At 44.0% G+C, this 10,638-nt stretch overlaps 1 protein-coding gene and 1 long non-coding RNA gene across 6 annotated transcripts in view; one reads left to right on the top strand and one right to left on the bottom strand.

Moving 5' to 3' along the window:
* Positions 1-2,138: 2,138 nt before the first annotated feature.
* On the bottom strand, positions 2,139-10,605 carry LOC140649560 (uncharacterized). 5 transcript variants are annotated; one of them, XR_012041654.1, is made up of 5 exons: positions 10,505-10,552; positions 8,798-8,888; positions 5,742-5,861; positions 4,068-4,755; positions 2,184-3,185 (listed from the first exon to the last, which is right to left on the bottom strand). It is a non-coding gene; the product is annotated as an uncharacterized lncRNA (long non-coding RNA). The 5 variants fall into 5 exon arrangements; XR_012041655.1 differs by lacking the exon at positions 8,798-8,888 and having other exon boundaries at positions 2,187-3,185; positions 4,068-4,566; positions 4,665-4,755; positions 10,505-10,605; XR_012041652.1 differs by having other exon boundaries at positions 2,139-3,185; positions 5,742-8,888; positions 10,505-10,576.
* The window catches only part of ESRRG (estrogen related receptor gamma), a 392,081-nt gene continuing 391,546 nt past the window's right edge, over positions 10,104-10,638 (top strand). Inside the window, exon 1 of the mRNA XM_072856952.1 lies at positions 10,104-10,296. The gene's annotated coding sequence lies outside the window, so the exon portion shown is untranslated. The remainder of the gene's footprint in view (positions 10,297-10,638) is intronic.

The raw sequence follows: 10,638 nt of genomic DNA, 5'->3' as shown, positions 1-10,638 counted from the left end.
TTGCATCCATTGAAATCACTGAGATGCATGTTCCACAGTCTGGAACTTCTGCAACCACACCTAACTTTTATGAGTGGTTTATTTTCATACTATAGTTTAAAATGTTTGGGTAAAACAGGCATGGTAAACCTGTGGTTGATTATAATACTTGACATTTAATGAGTGAATTTGATCTATTCATCCAAGCGATATCAAAGACATAACCCTTACTTTCATATAAGGAAACTGAGGCACAGAGGGAGCAGTGACTCTCAGAAGCCCAAGTTCCCAATGATACGTTGGTGATGGATTTAGGAGCACAGAACAGGTTGCATATACCTGCTACATACACATTGTAGCCTCATAAAGCACATGCATTTTACGATGCCTTCACAAACTAGTAAAACCTTGTTCCAACTGTTTCCCCAAGAGCTTTGTGACACTCTTTCATTTAGTGGCAACGCTTCATTCATCAAATGTCTATAAACCTTATGGTCACCTATATGAGGATTGGAAGACCTGTTTGTCTTTCCAGTACACAAATAACTTTTTGAATGTTAACTCCTGTATTTGTAAGTATAACAGCAGAATTACCTGAAATCAGCTGGAATTGCTCTTGCATAGCAATTTGTTGCACTTGAGGCCACGGGGAGGAAAACTAGCATCCCATGTTGTACATCCTCTGCAGCAGCATAAAGCCGAGAGAGAAAAACTGAGGCGTAGTGGAGAATAGTGAAGGGCCATTTTCATTGGGCTTGTACCTAAAGAATTGTACCAAGAAGCAGCATATACTGCTGCAATAGAAGAAACTGTTTCTGGATGTTAACTCTGGGTAGTATACTGCAATGGTAACTTAGACAGCAATGTGATACCCTATCCGCACAGGTAGGAATGTAGAGCAACAGTCTCCTAACAACTGAAAATTAATACACCAATCTATTTAAAAGTCATTATTCATACAAAAGAGGCAAAAAAAAATAGTTCAAGTGAAATAATGTATCCTACTGTGCATCTGGCTGTAACAAGGGCTAGGAATATGGTTTTATATTAACAGCTATTAAGATAATCGATTGTTGATTGTGGTCGTGGTTTTTCTTTTCCTGTAGTCTCAGCTGAACACCCATGTCCTGAGGGCTCAGAGCAGGGGCTGAGACTGTGGCTGTTCGGGTTGCATGCAAGCCTGATATATGCTGGGGACCTAGTACGGGGATCCCTGAAGTTCTCAGGATGGCTCCAGAAGGACTTGGATGGGGCATTCGTGAGCTAGTGGCTCTACTTCTCAGCAGAAATTCAGGAGCAAAACATTATGGTGAAGTCTCCTAACTAGTAAAATTGCTCTAATGTAATGAACTGTACCATCGTATCCAATAGTACAGTGCAAAAAATTGCCCTAAGCAAAATTACTCTTGTTGAAATGAGTGAATAGAGAAAATAATGGACACAACTAAACTCTGGGTAGCGTATTTTAAGAATAGTATTAGTCAGTTAGGAAAAACTGGTTTGATATCAGAGTCAGTAACATCAGTCTCCCTGAGGTTTCTTTTAATTCTCCTGTAACTAAAATAAGAACTGGCTTCAGTCTAAGGGAACTTCAAGAACACGTCCAGTAACGATGCTTTACGTATGCCGTGTATCGTGCTGGCGGACACAGACACGAACCCACTCAACACCGGGCTGCAAATCTTCAGCCAAATGAGAGGCACGCTTAGCCATCTCACGGGAGAAGGCAAACGGGGGTGCAGCGGTGTTTGCAAGGGAAGCAGTTCCCCAGTGTCAGCTTCTCCGTGCCTTCCCCCCCAGCAGCCCATTCGGAGGACGCGCTCCAGCTCGGCAGCCTGGCCCGTGATCCGGCCACACCTGGCTGCACACCAGCTCCCTCCTCCCCTGCCCGCTCCTGTCTGTGCGAGAAGGCAATGCCAGGTGGCTACGTCTGTCCTCTTTTCTTGTCTGTTTTTGGTCGGAGCTGCCACCTGACCAGAGGGCTAACACAGGGAAGGCTGGTCCCTTCCATGACCTATTCAGGGCTATGATTGTCTAGCCCAAAATTGAAAAGACAGTACTCTGCAGTGGGTCTCCCTGTTTTGGTGAAAACGGTTGAAACTCTGCCATCCAACTACAGAGCAGATTAAATGACTGGCACTATTCGGAAGCATCTTTTATTTTCTGTTTCATTAGCTACAAGTAGATATATACAGATTTGGGGACTATCCCTTATATTCCTTCCTGAATCTTCTAAGAAGACAAAAACAAGACCAAAAGTTATCCCTCCTTTACTAAAGTTATTAAAAAAAAAAGCAACAAACCAACAAACCCCAAAATTACATTACAAAATTAATTACATTATTTATTTAAAAAATAATTAAAAATTAGTCACATTACAAAATGAGATTACATATTTTTATAGATTCAGATAAATTGGTACATATTGTCTTAGATATGACAAGGTTTCTAAAGCTTTATAAACTTGATGTTTATAAGCTATTAATGAACTGTGATTCAGTAATGCAATGGAAATAGCATAGCTAAAAAGGAAATAAACAACTTGCCTCCTTGGCAGAATTGTCATTAGCCCGCGTGTAGGAAAAGCCTGTGTAGCTGGCTGCCTTTACTGCAATTACTGGTGTACTTTCTTCCCAGGATATCCCATTGTTTGCCACACTCCCTCAGCAATCTTCTTTGTAGGGCTTTTGGATGCAGGAACTTTATCTGACGAAATGTTTTGTACAGGACTTAACAAATTTACCTTCTTACCCTGAACAATGCGACTATGCTATAAATACCTCATGAGAACACATCTCTGGTAGGGTAAATCTGGAGCGGTTACCCTAACTTTTGTAGAAATTGCTCTGCATCGACACTGAGGCAACTCAGTTGGGCCTGACGGCAGCAGGTCTCTTGCCTTGCCTTTTGTGGCACAAGAGAAGGACCTGGTATTTTGGGACTTACTTCTGCAAAAAGTTGAGCCCCTGTAATCTTGCTAACATCAGCAGGAGAGGCGAGCACGCAGCCTGGGGCAGCAGCAAGCCCCACTAATTTCTGCACTGCCCAGCAATTGACTTCAAGAGTTTCAAAATTGTCATTAAAATTCAATGTAGACGTCCGCCCATGGAAGAACATCCATCGTGTAACTTCTCCCCCTCTCCCCGGGGGTGGTACTGGGAGATGAGCTCATGAGGAGGATGGGAAGGTTGCAGCCCTAATGGCGACTGAAAAGACGGAGGCAAGAAAATGAGCTTACCTTGCTGCCCTAAAGTTAAGCAGTAATCCACACGGCTCCAATGCCGAAATATGTAATAACGTGGTTGTAGGATTTAATTGCTAAAGATTTTGCATTGGTTTTGCTTCTGTCGTCTTGGCTATATAAATATTTATAACTTTTTATTGCCATTGCTGTATAATATGACCAAAATATCATGGAAAAAATGCAATTTCTCAATTTTTTATTAGAAATTGAAGATTGGATCCCCAGCAAGTATAAATTGGTATGACTCCACTGATTTCATGAGAGCTATGTCAGCTTTCACTGGCTGCATCTTTGGTTTCTGGTTTGTGGCTCTGACCAGCTAATTGCTGAATAAGACTTCACCATGCCATGACATTCATATACAGTAATGGAATTCAGGGTTCTGACTAGGGTTAAGCAGTTAAATAGAAGTAAATGCATTGCTCTGTGGAATAAGATCTTTTCACTTTTTTCATCATTTTCCATCATGAACAATTAGATTAAAATTGGTGTCCTCTCCTTCCCACTGGCCTCTTGGCCACCTGCTAGAGGCCCACAGGTATAAGAGGAAGGATGGGTTCAGTATCAGCACATTTCACTTAGGACTTTAGAAATTAGCATCTTCAATGCACACCAAATGAGCTAAATTACAGGGGAGTGTTTCCAGCCAGCATTCCAGGGCTGTGAATGCAGCCCGGGAACCCATGGTCCAACAGGCTTTGTCACCCTGACTGATGCTAAGAAAGGCCTTCCTACAAGCTTGTGTACACCATTTTCTACCTATATCTATCACATCTTTGCAAGTACAGCTTTTTGTGTGTGCCTGGGGATGTACTGACGCATTTTGAAAAATCAGAAGACTCACCGAACGTTTAAAGCTGGATACTGTCTATGTGCTTCAAGCAGGGTCTAGATGGAGTTGAGGTAGTTGAGGCCCTTCAGTCCCAAATTGTTTAAGATCCAATATTGACCTATTTATCTTTTGACTTAACATGCCAGATGAAGTTCTGCAACCTCAGGGAAGACTTAATCCATACAAACAGTGTTGGGTTTCCATAATGGAGTGTCACAGGTGCTTTCTTCTCAACTGCAGTAGTATCAGTTCCTCTGTCTTTATATAAAACATAGCAGTTAAGAGAATTCAAGTTCAGGGATGAAGGGTTTCATATTTCCTCTTCTTCCAGTCTATAAACTATTCTACGCGTAGGCTTCTTCCGCTCTTCCTTTTGAAACTCTACCATCAGCCTTTAAGGTTATTCAGGCCAGAGAAAAGGAGCAGCAGGGAGCATGACTGTAGCCTTCTATAAGAACATCGAATTATGTGGGGTAATACTGGATCTCTGGCTTCCAGGACTCCTTTAGCACTTACACATTAAGAATACAATACATTAATGGGCTTTTGAGAATTCCTGAGATATGACCTGAATCATAGATAGAGCCTATCTGCCATTAAACATAATACCTTCTTGGCAGCCATTCCTCTTCTGCAACCTTTGGCTTTGAGATCGGGTTTGGAGAGGCAAGAGGCGTTCTGGAAATCTTGTAGTCAGCACCTGTATAGCCAGGAATCAGGCCCATCACATACTGTTTTGTACCGGTACTTTCCCCAGTATGTCACATGTACTTTGCACATACAGCATGACTGGTTAAGTGCAGACTGTTAATTGCTGGTTATTTTGATATTTGTGTAGTGTGTGAAAGGGGAAACGGCTTAAATTCTGTTTGTATTTTAAATAACTGTCTTGGCAGTTACACAATCCACAGTGTTTATATTATCATGGAATGCAGTATTTGTGACTGACATTAAAATGAGAGGAGCAGATATCAGATATGGCCGAGCAGGTTCTAGAGTTGGTCAGGACTGGGTCAGCCTTGCACCGCAGCCGGCTGTCAAGGGCGTCAGGAAAGGGGCCACTGAGCACTGTACAGTTTGTCTGCTACATATATGCAATATTATATTACTAGTTGCTGATGGCAGTTTGGCAACTTTGGTCTCTATCGAGCAAGCCAAATTCTGATCCCTTTACTACTTCACAGAGTTAGTTCAAATTCCTCTGACACCAGGCTCGATTCTTGTTAGAAGCCAGGTTGCAGAAGCTAAGAGGTGAGCGTGCTTATTCTGAGCAGACTTGGATCTCATATTAGGTGAGGGCCCCACCCCAAATCCTGATCTCTGACAAATTAACTTTTTAACATCGCATTACCACTAGCGTGCAAGCCAAATGTCTACGTAGATATTTATGTTCCAACAGCCAAATGGAAGCTCATTTTTTTCTTCTGATTTATGTTAGGTTTTACAAACATGAGTAACCCATGTGGGATATCTTTCCCACAGAGTAAAACCAATGTAAATTCACATGACTCAGGGATTTGTTTCAATGCTCATGTATAAACTCTCATTAGAAATTATTATGCTTGAAGATCAAAAGAAAAGTACACTTGCTTGTATTAATGTTTAATGCATAATTCACATTGTTAGAACAAAAAACAAAACACTCGGTGGCTGCTATGACAAATCTTAAACATTGGCGCTACTAACCAGTTCTCATAGAGGATCCTTCATTTCATTGCATCGGCGTGCGCCAAGATTTCCTCTTGTGCGTGTTGTGCCATCGTCTCAGAGATTTAAAGACACCTTCCTCACTGGATGAGTAATTCCCTGTAATGACAGGAGAGGGGGAGAGCCTGGATACCCTACCACTGCTGGTGGCTCCAACGCTCAGAGACCTCTCAGTGGAAGCAGAGTGTAAAATAATCTAATCCAATTGTTTATACCAGTGGGATTTCAGATCACACATGCTCCTATATGGTCCAAAACCCTCCTTGCCTTCCATCTTAGTCTCGTTTGAGCCTTACTATCAACACTAGGCCCATGGTCAAAGTTACCCCGCACAACAGAATTCAAGAACTTGATTTCTTGTTTTATTGGTGTTTTACCTTCTTTATTCAACACTTATGTTCTTACCAGAAAGCTTCTTACTTAAATAAGCATGCTCGGTGTGAGGGAGGCATACGTTGAAATCCATTCGCTGTATCCTCAACCAAGACCAGCACAGGAGAGCAAAGCCATGCTCATAATCGCAAATTGAGCTGAGGAACCAGAATCCTACGTGTGGCATCATTTGCGGCCACTTGCACAGAGCAGCGGGGCTACTTCATCTGCGTAAGGGAAGACCCCTAGGTACCCTCTGCCTTCCCACATTACAGCCTTTCACACAAAGTAGGAGTTGGGTTTTTTTATCTTCATAGCTTGTATTGGCTTTTCCCTTGTCAACGTTTAAAAGGTCAGCAATTTGTACCATCTAGCTGTTATATTTATGCTTCTTTCAAAAAATTGTCTGTTTTACTAGCTGAACTTACATAATTTCTTTCTCATTTTTGGTTTGGTTTCCCCCCCCCCAAAAAAAAACCCCAACAAACAACCTTGACTTTAAAGTTTAGGAGTCTTAATTCACGTCAAATAGTCACCTCTCTTCCCAGGGAGCTCTGCGGCACAGAATGAGACCACATGTCATTTGACAAACTTTCTGCTTGGCACAAAGTCGCAATAAAGTTTGGATGTTCTCATTATCATTTTGGTAACTTTCCTGTACGCCAGGAGTGATACAATACACCTGATTCAGAGCAGAGTAGCTGCCTCAGTTTCAGGTAGGTTCTTCCTGATTCAGATCCCTGTAAGCAAACTATAAATTAGCTCTCTGTTCTTAAGGTGCCTTCTGAAGGCCCTGTTGTTCTGCAAACCCTTCTGTGCAAGTCTGAGAGGTTCCTCATTCAGGAACTAGTATTGTTGAATTAGAATGGGTGCTATTGCTTTGAACGGTGTGCAGTCAAAGTGCAAATGGACAAGGGTGTTTAAGAGGACAGAGCAGAGCTTTGGTTTTCGTTTTCCTTTTGTTTGTAACAACCTGCTCAAAATATTTACAATCGAGAAGCTGACATTTTCTCCAGTAAAGAACCTACTGTCCACTTTAAGGCAGCTGAGGAAGTACTCGGAGCATATACTGGTTAAATTGTTTATTTTTAGTGGAATGCACATGGCATCGCTATCCTGGAATCGATCATAAATACATAGCTGTTGTGGGGTTTTTGTTGAGAAAGGAAAACCTGTAATGAATTAAATATGCTTCAGAAGGAAAGAAGTAGGTCAAACGTTGGGCTACGTTAACCTCGTCTTATACAGAAAGACTAAATTCTGTTGTTTTCACCTGTGGAACTTTGGACTTGTCTACACAAAACATTATTCCGAAACGCTTATTAGGTACACTGCAGTTAATTACTCTTGACTAAAGCCATGTGTAGACAAATCTTATGCCAGCATAAGAATTCACTTTCTTGAATTATCTTAATCCACTTTGAAAGTGGATTAAGTGAAGCCAGGAAACAACTCGGTCATTCCAGAATGAACGAGCTATCTGAACAGAGTTCTGCTTTACATTCACATCTGACCTTATTCCAGCATTAATTCTCCCAGGCTGAGAGGCTCTTAGGATATATCTACATAGCAAATGAACGTGTGATTATAGACATACCAACCTCTCCTTTACTCTCACTGGCATGAGTAACAGCAGTAATGAAAGACGGTAGCAGAAACTTCAGTACAGCCTATTAACTGGAGCATATATGCAGTTGGTTGTGAACAGCCTCTGCTGAAATCCACCTCATCACACCCTCGCTTCGGCTACAACTCACGTCCCTTAGACTAATACCGGGGTTGGGAATGCCTCTCTGCATCTCTGGTGTGTACGCACACCAGAAATTGCATATGCGATAGGACTGCGCAGCTGAGCTATATGGAAAACAGGTGAATTTAACTTCAGAGGTTAATCACATTGGAGAAGAAGCATGGCTCACACATTTTTAATATACACACCTTTGACAACCAAATAAAGTGTCAGCTGTGCGACTGCGGAGGCCAAATTAAATATGCTGTAGACAAACACAACTCGGTTGATTTCACTAGGGCTGAATTTGGCTCCATAGGTGAGTTCTTGCTTATTTGACTTCTACTTGTTTTGTTGCCTATCTGCTCATTTATTTTAATGAAATTAATGCATTTTAATGCTCCTTTAAGTGCATTCCAAAAATAGCAATTTGATTAACTAATTCACTTTTAAAAGTGGAACAATCACAACTAAAAATCTCCCTGTTAGCTGAGGTATGGAATAATTGCAAGTAGCATCTTGGGTAGCAATGCCATACCCTTCATCCTTTTAAACAAATTTCCCACATCAATCAGAAGAGCCTCACTTAAAAATGAATGGCAAAATATAGACAACAATCAAGCCGTACCCAATGCTTTTCAAGTCTACCAAAAAAATTTATCAGTAATGTACTCTGTACTTTGCTGAGACAGTATACTTAAGACAGGCAAGAATTTAGTCTAAAAGCAGTTCAAAACAATTCCAGAACAGAAACAGAAACTTGTCTTTCTAGCCAAGCCAGAAAACATCTTGAGTAGCTTGGGTTAAAAAAAAAAAAAAAAAAAGAAGAGCTTTCATTTTCAGGCTCTTTAAAATGATGCTTGGACTGTACTATATTCCGAGAAGGATTTCTTTTTCCCCCAGCTCTTTTTCCAGTTGCAACAGACGATCTCACCATTTAAAATAAGGTGCTGTTGGAGAGCACAGAGTCCAGCCACAGAAAAGGTGTACACTAACTTCTCCCGGACTTTATCTCCTCATAAAAACTGGAACAGCAAAACCTGATTAGTAACAATATTAAGCAAAGGCAATTTTCCCTTTTATTGTATTTAAATGAGGAAAATGAAAGTGTTAATGCTAATATTAAGGCTGAACAGAGGCAGTTGCAAAAAATAATTTCGTTTCAGCCCTGCTACGTGTGTCCCTTTGTGAACTCCACCGCGCTAGTTACGTGCGTATCGGCAATGTTGTAACTTGGTATTAAAATGGGCGGTGCAAAACGCAGCATGGAACAGGTAAACTTGACTTTGGGCGCTGCTGGGACACTCTGTGGTCACCGTGCAGGTGTTGTGGTGTTTCAGCAGTTTGGGATATTAACAGTGCGTGTGTAACAACTGATCTTTAGCTGAAGAGGCACTTAAATCTGCGCTACCATGGATAGTTTCTTTTTAAGTGAGGCCTAGTTCTGGAAATACTTTTGCACGCGAGTTAAATCCAGCATGTAAAAGGTTCCCTGAATTCAGCGGGACCATTCACGTCGACTTACAGGATCTGCCTTTTAAAAGTCCAAAGATGAAGGGAAGAAAATGCAGGTGCCTTGCCAGCCCCTACCATTACTCAGACCACCACTCATGGCGTGCACGGCGGTCACACCGACTTCGGTGCCGGCTGCAGGCCTAAGCTCGCTCCCTGTTTTAACGTAAAACGTCCTGCTTTCAGAAATAGATGCTCCGCAACCCTAGCAGCAGAGGTAGGGAGAGACGGTTTAAACACCCGCGATTAAACCCTGCCAGGGTCTGCGCCAGTCTCTTGCTTTCCTTAGCAGCGACGCCATTGTGCTAGCGAATATCCCAACGACCGCCGTGCCTCCTCCGGCCCCGCGCCGCGCAGCCCACGGGGAGCACGGGTGCACCCCAAATTCCGCCCGCTGCCACACGAGTCTGTGCGTCGGGGGGCTCCCCCCCTCGCCCCCCAGCCCTCCCCCGCAGGGCCTTGGAGGAGATTCGGGGGGGGCGCGGCGCCGGGCCTGCACGGCAGCAGCGGTGCGGCGGCTGCACCGCCAGCAGCGTTACTCCTCGCCTACCTCCCTCTCGCATTTCGGGTGCTTTTTTTTCCCCGCTTTTTTTTTATTTTAACCCTTTTTTTGTGCGGTGTGCGTCCCCCCCCTCCGCCGGCCCGCGGTGGCTCGGCAAATGGCCCGGGGGCGGCTGGCGGCGTGTGCGTGCCCGCGTGTGTCCCCGCGTCCCCGGGGCGAGGTGTCCCGTCCGCCGCCGGAGGACTCGGCCGCCCGCATCCGGGCTGCCGGGGGGTGGCACCCCCTCCCCGCCCCCCGTTTTCGGTAGTTTTTTTGTTTGTTTGGTTGGTTGGTTGGTTTTTTTGTTTGTTTGTTTTTTTTCCAGGTGGGACTTGGCGGTGACCGGCGAGGCTCGCCTGGCACTGAATGTCACCCTGAAGGTAAAATGAAAGACAAAAAGATGAACGCATGCCTGCTCCCCTCGGCCGCGCCGCCCCGCGCCGCCGCTCCCCCGCGCCCGCCGGCGAGCGGCCGCCACCATCGCGGGGCGGCAGCCCCCGCCGCGCCCCGGATTTCCTGTCCCGGCTTTTTATTATTTCGCTAAAAAAAAACAAAAAACCACCGCATGCGAAAGAAACGTGCACGTACCCGGTAACGAGCCCAGGAAAAACCCGGCCGCTTCCCCCTTCTCCTGCCAAGTTATCATTGAGAAAACAGACAGGCGGCGTGACGTCCCGGGTCAGGCCGAGTGCGGACCGGCGCTACCAAGGCGGCAGGGAGGC

This window comes from Ciconia boyciana, chromosome 3 (genome assembly GCF_034638445.1).
Source record: "Ciconia boyciana chromosome 3, ASM3463844v1, whole genome shotgun sequence".
In the NCBI taxonomy this organism is placed as follows: Eukaryota; Metazoa; Chordata; class Aves; order Ciconiiformes; family Ciconiidae; genus Ciconia; species Ciconia boyciana.
Note: the sequence above shows the minus strand (reverse complement) of the source record. Positions and strands in the feature narration are given on the sequence as shown.